Below are 9665 nucleotides of genomic sequence, written 5' to 3' on the forward strand. Positions count from 1 at the left end.
ACAGCAACATGTGAACATAACATCTTATTACCTAGGTTAAGGGAAGAAGATAGCAAGGTACTAGAGAAATTTCAATCATGAATTCAATTCTTCCCAATCAAAATAAAAGGGAAACTTAGAGGAGTGTAATATATGCAGAAGAGAGTAATTCAAACTGTTATTGCTAGTTTCCAGGCTAAATACAAGCACTGCAAGACAAAACAAAACAAAACAAACCCCTGGATTTTACAGTTCCTGTTCACGGTAGATTAAAGATTGAAGATAAATAAAGTGATTGATTAACATTGTGATGGAGTGGCAACTACTGAAAGTATTGAGATATTATTAAATTGACAGCAAATTATACAAAGTCAGTTCTGATATCCTCATCTTAGAAGAAACAGAAGAATTGGATTTCTATGGCAGCAGCACATGTAACCGATTAAAATCTGGAGTTAGCCTGCTTATAAAGGAAACATGAGACTGGACTCATCACATTGGAAGTTTGATTAAGAGCATGAAAATAGCTAAGCTGAAATATACTTCCATTAAAGACCCAATGAGCAATTTGCAACTTAAAATGCCTCTGTCTGTCTTGAAAAAAAAATTGAGTAAGCGTCACATAGGATCTCTATACAGAAGCATCTGAAAATACTTTTGTTCTAATGCAAGACTGTAAAATATCAGTTAAAATATCATTCTCACTTCTGAGTATCACACATGAAAAAAAAAATGGAAATTAAATGGGGAATCCAGAGAATGATAAGCAATGAGGAAGATCAGACCAGAGATTCTAAAAAAATATTGAGAAAGGCTAGGGTAAACACTTCCATTAATTCGAAGGGGAGATGACAATGTGATATGCTTCAAATACACAAAAGTACAAGCAGTAAAGGGATTAAGTTTCAGCAAGACCGATAAGGACAACATTTTCAGACTGTAATGTCTGAAATACAACAGTTTAGCCTGCAAGGTCTGGCTTATTGAAGGTGTTAGGAACTAGTTAGACAATCACCAGCCCAAAGGAGCAAATACAGCTGATCCTGCCTTCGGGCAAGATCACAGGGGTGATGACAGGGGTCCTGTCCAGGCCTCTAAGCCTATCTACAGGTGAAGAACAAGGCCAGTCACTGAATCTGAAAGACAGAAGATAAGAAGCAAAACAAGTGAATTAACAGCAAATACTCTTTAACACATTAGCATACTAGGCCACAGAACTCATTACCAGGGAAAAATAGAGGTTGAATGTTAAATACCTTCCTAAAAGCAATCACCCACATTTACAGATGCTGAAAAATATCCTCAGACTTACCAGGACTGTACAGCTATAGCACTAGTAAGTGGGATTATTTATGGTTGTTTACCTGTTAATTTTGCAAAACAAAGGATAGTTCAGTGGGAAGGTAAGTGAGGGTAAGACCAATTCCTTCCACAGTTTCCTGTCCTGAAAGACAGAGCACTAATCTGCATGCCCAGACATTAGGAGAAAAATATTGCCTGTCTCAATACTCACAAAAGGCCTAGACGAACACTGCATTGCAAAACTAATGCATTAACACCTGTGCTTAACTATGGCTTGTGCTCTGCTAAGCACATGTTCTCCCTTTAAAAACAGTGTAGATAGGAGGTAACAAATTCATGGGAAAGGGTGTGCATTCCTGGAGAATAGGAAGAGTCTGCTCCCATGAGCCTCAAAAAAATCAGAACCAGATTTAACACATTTGTCATCCCAGAAAGTCAGTGTTCTCTCAGCAACACATAACATTTCTTAGTGTGGAAACCGGTAAGAAATGGGTGATGCTAATTGACCTACACTGTCTTTTAGCTTCACATCATCCAGTTCAAGTTCTAACCAGACTAGTGAGCATTCAAATGGCATCAGACCTAAGTGACAACAGATGAGACAAGCTGAGAAAGAAATGGAATTTCCACTTTGCACAAGTGTATCACCGCACTTTATTATTGCCTTCCAAGTTCAGCTACAGGCCACATGTCCTACCCTGTGTTCTGACTGTACCCAAGACAGTCATCTTGGCTGAACACAGTTCTTTAATGTACAAACCAAAAAATAAAAACAAAAAAACTCAACAAAGCCCCCCAACCCAATAACAAACAAAAATCCTTACAGCACAACCTTCCTGCTGTGGTTTTCTGTGGAGATTCTGGTTTCTCAATGGTTTTTTTCTACATTATCCTAAAATCCTTTTTTTTTTTTTTTTTTTCCAGGTACTAGAAATGTAACAGTGCTTTCCCAGTACTAGGATTGGCTTTGTCAGAAAATGAAAACTAGGTCATGTTTCTGACTGACATTACTCAAACACTACATCTTACACGAGAGTAAACACCCACTATTTACATAGCTGTTAACAAAATCTGCAGGGTTATGCTGTTCAGAGTCATTGCCAATCATTCCTTCTCACCGAGTGGATTTAGTGGTTAAAAGTCATAATAAGAACAGTTATTTCTATTAATTACTCTGCAGGTAAATATAGAAGGAGACACTGCTTTCTAAGGCTCGGAGACTGAACCCTAGGTAAAGCACCAGAGCTTTGAAAACGGCACATTAAAATACACCTGCATGTGAAAGGAGTCCTGAGCCTAATATTTCTTTTAAAATTCCCGGAGCGCCCTCTTGTGTGAGAACTGTCAGACACTGGAGTTCCAAAAGTGCAACAACATAATTACATTCCTTCTTATCACGCTGTAACTTTGCCTGTTTCTGACAGGCAATTTTTTTTCCCAACCTGTTTCACTGGATTTCTATTCTCACGGACACATGAGCAGGCAAAGTCAAAGCCAAATCAGTGCAAAATAATCTATTCCTTATCTTGTCTCCTAAATAGTTTCCTCCAGTGTTTTCCTACTCAGCTCTGCAGGAGTGATACCTCCTCCAGGCTGCAGCACTGGCACATACCAGACCCTAATAAAAATAATAAGAAAATATCAGCTAACACTTTGAAGCTGATAGGAGAAAACTGAAAAAAATGGAATTCGAATTGAGAGGTGAGTGAGCAAGGGACCCAGCTTGCTTTTCACTGTCCATTTTCAAATCTCTCAGCAATTGGAAACTTCCAGAAAATAATGGTCTATTTACACTGGAAATAGCAAAGCATCTTTTGTCACAGAAGAAGATGAAGACTGAAAGGCATCTCAGACACTTGCCCGAAGGTAACATACTGACTGTAGCCACAGATTGCAAACTGGCAGGTGCTCATGAAAAGCCCCAAATGCGAGCAGCCAGAGCAAAGCCAGATTTACCAGAAATGCTCCTGTTAGAGCTGCCTGTTAGAGCTGCTATCAGCACCAAAAGCAGAGCAGACCCAGAGCTACTGAGGAAGAGTGGTAAAAACAAATTGGGAAGGACGCAGATGGAAGGACCTGAAGTGAAGGTAGAAGGAGAAAAGAAGTCAGGGAGAGGAAAGGAGTTTACAAGTTGAATCCACATAGAACATGAAATCCTCATCACTAAAGTTACTCATTCTTTTAATTCTGTGCTTGACTTCTCTTAGCAATTAAACTGAACGTCCTTGACAGCCTGTCTTCTGTAGCAGCACAGAACTGAAACTAGACGTCAGCTTCAGCCCTTTATGGTCCCCCAAAGTATTTTAATTTTCTAAATTGGAGATTTATGGAAATGCTGACATTCATCTCTCAGTTAAAATGTTATCATATTGCTTACAAATACAGACTTTTTTTCTCCTTTTAGCTAGAAGGTTGACAAGACAGGCTTAGCTGCTTTCTAATCATTTCCCTGCACATGATTGGCTGTGAATTATATGAGCTTTATCATCTTAATGCTTACATCTCTAAAAGCATCTGGTCACAGACATGCTTTTGCTCACTGCATTGTTTAAACAACAGTGGTAATAATTAGCAACTCTTGAGCAGCCTGATTACCATATGAATGGAGAAACAATTCAAAATGCAGCTGAATTAGGACCCAGCAAACATTTAGGTCTAAAATTACAGAATCTTTAGCAACAGATGTCATTCAAAAGTATACTTACCGCACACCATTACATTAAATACCACTAACAGCAGGCTCTAAATTGCACCACAAGACTTCAGGTTTAATTGAAGAGACTTCATAGTGCTGGCAACCTCTTTTCCTTTGCACTTAATAATGGAACCTGAAGTCGGGTTAGTATGCTTCCAGCACCCTTATTCAATTATTATTCCTAAAAAGAAATGGTTTTTGTCTCATGTTTGTCTCTTCACAGGTATCAAAAAGTGAATCTTTATGTAATTAGATTTGCATTGATGACAAAACTACTAAAAATATCCTTGATGTGACTAAGAATCTACAGTTATTAGAAATGTTACCATTCATTACAAGTGAAAGAGAATTTACAAACAATCACTTCTCATATCTTAAAGAAAAATCTTAAGACACAAGTTAGGATGCTGTGTTGTCCTGCTGAATGACAACCACATTTGTTTCTGCCTTATATTTCAAGGAGCTTCTACAGGAAAAAGCTTTAAAAAAGACAAAACTGTTCATAAAAACAAGTATGAAGCATCATTATTTATAACTCTGCATTAATTCTACTCAACAGAATTAAATGGGATGTCATGCTGCAGAGCACTGGTAAAGGGCTAAGAAAGGCTAACAGAAAATACAAGTTCTGTCATCTTTGATACTCACTTTTGTAAAAAGGCAATGAAACCAGACCTCAAAACAAAATTACTGCAGGCACCCTTTCATGCAGGAGGCTAACCGTGAAAATCAGAAGAAAGACAACTGCAGCTCAATGTGGGCTCTTCTACACCAGAAGGAATACGTGGAATAATGATCAGCTACAGGCACCAATGCACACAGGCTGGATCTAACAAATAATAATGCACAACTTCCCACAGTATATTGTGATATGGGTGTGTCTGTCAACAGAGGGATTCCCAGAGAGAAAATACTACACATAAACACCAAGGTGTGTTAAGAGCTATTTATAACCAAAGGTGTTATCTGTTTTACAAGTGCCTCCATATGCCAGTCCCCCTCACTGCCTTTCCAGATTCCTACATTAATAACATGGAATTTCATTAAATCTTCAGATAACTGCTGGCCATTAAGCCAAGACACTAAGACATTCCTCTCATCCCACAAAGGATTGAATCCTAATGGAACATGTGTACACTTGTTAACCAATCAATAGTCTTTTTTCCTCTCTGCCCACATCTTCAGTGTTGTAAGAAAGCCAGAAGTGGGATAGGATCAGCCCAAATATTTACATCCCCTTCTCTCATACACACATCCATCCTTCATTACTACATGTTCTCTTCCAGACTTTGGTAATATTTACATTTAGTGTTCCCTGTGTTCCCTCTGAGAGGCAGATAATAGCATATGTAAATTATTTCTGTCAAAAATAGCGAAGCATCATTTTTTATTAGCAAGTTTATCATCTCGTTTTTTTCCAATCCATTTACCAAACTGTAAATTATGTCCTCCAAACTTTCAGATTTTATTTGCAGAAGTATTTAGTCACCTGAGAGCCACAGCAATATTTTAATATACCTCTATAATGCCTTCCTGGTTTTGCTTAGAGCTTGGGACAAAAGACAAGGAAAAAAAAAAAACCATACCAAGAAGGAAGGAAAAAAAAAAAAAAAAAAAAGTAAAGACAATAAGTGAAAAAGGCAAAACAAATGTCAACACACAGCACTCGTGGACTGTCTCCAAAGCCACAGCCACAGTAACATTCCTCCACGACTTCAGAGACTGACAGCACATAATGAGCAGCACCCACCACTCAAAGATTTTTAAAGCCCAGTAGCGTCATTTTCACCAGCTGCCTGAAGAACAACTCCCCTGGCCTTGGGTGTCCCACAGCACAAGGCACAGAGATGTCTTGTCTCTCCTAGGTCTGCTGCCTCAGCAAATCCAGTTTACACTTTTATTTGTTTCTTTTCTAAGCAAAATCCAAGCTGGGTCACTTCCCCAGGAATGAAAACTAGAGTTTAAAAAGCATCTGAATTTGTTTCTCCTGACTACACTCTAAACAAGAAGGTAAGAAATAATTTTCTCTTTATACAAAGGAGAGTATTTAAGGCTTTAGTAGACAGCAGCTTAAATCATCCCAGCAATCAATCCCAACCACCAAAATCTAGGTCAGAGAAACAGAATGGAAGTCAGAGAGCTTCAAAGAATGAAACATTCATTTGTTAAGAATTATGGAAAAAGCTTAAGTCCTGGTTAGGACAAAGGTCATATTAAAGCTGCCAAGTGGAAATACAAGAGTTATCTGGAAAATAACCTCCTTCCAAATCCTACATGCAACAAATGCCTTTGAGAATTTGTCAAGAAACAACGCAAAGGAGACTTTGCAGGGTAAATAAATAAATATGCATTGCCATCTTGGAGCTGTAAGTAAATATTTATTGCAGTGATCACAGGCTTCACCAAGACCATCACTAATGTTATTTCAAGATTAATAAAATTAGACGCAGTATTTTACTTAGTTAGAAACTTTCTACTAGGACAGAATATAGCTGCTGTTACAGACAGGTCTCTCTTGGCCTTAAAATGGCTGAAAGCAAGGTGAGACTTAGAAGTGAAGACACAATACAGTAAATTAAGGTAATATGTATTATTTTGTTTTCCTTCCTGCTGCAGCAGGAATGTAAAACTTTCCAAGCCTGTTCCACATCAAGACTACTCTGCAAAAGTACCCCAAGCAGGCTCTGCTCAATTTCTCTGAACACAAAGCTCCAGCTGACCTAGAAATCCACATGGATATTACATATCCCACACTGATCACACTTTCAGAAATCAGAGCTGCTGTGTGGGACTGTTGACAGAACACCAGCTACTAGAATTTTGTTAGTGCTCCAAGTACCTGTCCTGGAAGGTGAACAGGACAGGTGAAGTAATTGAAAATCCCAATTATTGAGACATGTCCTAACTGGTCCCTACAGCCTTTTAACAATTCTTAAGCACAATATGGAAAAATTTCCGTGCCCGCTATTCCCTCAAGCCCCAGTTAAACCTACAAGTTACAGTTAATTGCCTGCGTGTGCCTGGGGGTGGAAGGAGGGGCACCCACCTACAGCTATTTAAGCTTTTCTGCTGGAAAAACAGTACCTGGAAACCCACTCCCTGCAAAAGGAAAAAAGAAGACCTCAGAGCTCCAAGAACAACATGTACAAAGGCTCCTGAGTCGTCAGCGTTAGGAAAACCCACAAATGTCAGAGGTTTATGTCCAAGAAGAAGACAGAGGAGTCCTGCACCTCTATTTGAATAAAGGGAGAGCCCTCCGGGGCACACCCACGGGATTTTCTCTCTCGAGGTTTTGGGGGCCCAGCTCTGTTTGTCCTGAACTCCCGGCCCATGGTGCCCTCTTCCTTCCCCCACTGCTGAGGTACTGGGAAGGTACAGCCTTCCCAAATCACCTGCCACATACTCCCCCTTGAACCTGTCATTTTACCCCAAAGTTCAGAGGTTCAGGCTTGTGCAGACCCTTTTTCAGGAGCCAGCCTGCCTGGGCTCTGCAGCAAACCTGCACAGCAAACCTGCTGCCCAAAGTCAGCAGAGACATTCAGACCCCTTCCAAAGACCTAGACACCCACACCTTCACCCATCCAATGGCTCGTAAAGACACGAGCTTTCCTCTCATCAGCATGGAGTTTCTCCTGCTTACCACCTGAAAGCAAAACAATGGAGCCTGTTGTACTCCTTGTGTTTCTTTACAGTACAAAACAGAACCCTCCTGGCCATTCCTCATTAGAAAGCCTGTGACACTTCCAGAATTCCTCCAAAAGGGATCTGCATTGCAAGAACAGGTTACAGGGCAGCTGTTCTTAAACCCTCATTTTATGTGGCACAGAGAAATGCTTTGCTGTAGGCAAGAAGTGAGGAATCTAGGTCATACCTTGCAATGAAAAACGTAGACATTTAAGGGATAGAAAGGTTTTGATGTGTTCCATGCTATTTTAGTCCATGCCATTCTGTATGGACTCCTGTGAAAAAGATCTTCAATTTGCTCACAAGCAGAATGTAAAAAAAGAATTACTTTACACTGATCTTCCACTATTCTCTCAAAAGTTCTCTGACATTTGTTTGGGGGATGGGTTTGGGGGGAGTTTATGTTGGTACCAGTGATTTGGGACAGTTTTTTTGGGGTTTTGTGCAGGGCTTTTTTCAGCTAAGCATTGTCCTCGAGTAAGGACAGAAGACAAAATTTTAAGAACAAGAAAGGTCAAGTCACTTGACCCCATTCACAGAGATTGGAATGGAGGACGCCTCTCCTTGGTCCAGAGTTTCATTTTTATAAATTCAGACTTGTCATGGCATTAAAATAAATGCACAGCTATATAGCATTATTGAACTGGAACAGAGAATATTTTTTCTGGACAAGGGAGCTTCAAAATTCATATATAGATGGATGTGTTAACTACAACCCTTCTTCATTATTTCAAAGACACTCCTATCAGTCTTGTTTCTGGACTCTATTTTTCATCAACAATACTCTTCTACCAGGGACATGATCCAGTATCAGTGGGTATAGTAACAAAAAGTGGTTTCATAGCAAATTTTAATTTTCTTTATATGCCAAATAATGTCTAAGCTGCTGTCTGGAAAGCTTAAGCTTTTGGAATACCTAGAAAAAGATCAGAGAGTCTAATTTTAAGGGTTTATGTGTTTTCTAGACAGTGGGAGGCTATAAACCACTGCTCACAAGCAACAGATATTGATGTTTATATCTTTATTTAATATGCCCAGCACTGAAGCATTTATAATCATTAGATGCCACAATTTCATCTTCCTGACCAAAATGTGACTTGAAAAAACAGCTTGAAGGTTACAGACACTATTTGCAAGTCTGCAACAGAATAATAATTTTTTTTAAATTCTCTAATACTTAAATGTAATATATGTCCTTTGCAGTGCTCTACTATTCACTATTTCTTAATGCAGACACGCATGAAGACAGTTTAACATCAGTATTATCAAAAAAATTAACATTTTTAGAAACCCTAAGAATCGGCAATATCAAAATTACTTAAAGAATGCCCTTCTTTGTTTACAAAATGCTGGCTGATTCTTGTGATAAAAGAACATACTATTCTCTAAACAATTTGATAATGGAGGGGTTAATTGAGAAAAATGAATACAAGCAGATCATGCCACATTTACAAAAGCAACCTGAATAAGGATTAAAATGTAGGACTTCCCATCTCCCAGCCTAACGGTCAGGTAATGATAACATGGGTTACTTACGTAGCAACAAACTTCCTGTCTCCAAGGGCCACATTTGGGGCTTTAAGGTACATCAACCTCTTTAAATACAACAGGAGCTACAATAATATCTAGAGATGCTATCCAGATGAGGGTCACAATTAATCAGATGGAATGCTACAGTACTATTTTCCACACTCAAAGTTTGCAAATAACTGTCTTTTACTGAAATAGAAGCTCCTCTTCAGGTAGACTTCCCTGGACTGCAGAGAGAAACTATGCTGAGTATCTTCCTTCCCCAGGTAGCTGGGGAAAAAGTATTTGCAGTGGTATGAAGATGCTAAGGAGGGACAGTTTTTCAGTGCCCATTTCGAGAACAGAAATAGGATGCACCAAGTGAATTTAGAGGTGTTTCCTGTGCGTTTGGCAGTCCTTGGCACAGGACACAATAAAACTCTATGGGCTCATGAGCAGATTGTGCAAGTTCACAAAGTTCATTAAGGGTTACGGA

This window comes from Vidua macroura, chromosome 9 (assembly GCF_024509145.1).
Source record: "Vidua macroura isolate BioBank_ID:100142 chromosome 9, ASM2450914v1, whole genome shotgun sequence".
NCBI classification, from domain to species: Eukaryota; Metazoa; Chordata; class Aves; order Passeriformes; family Viduidae; genus Vidua; species Vidua macroura.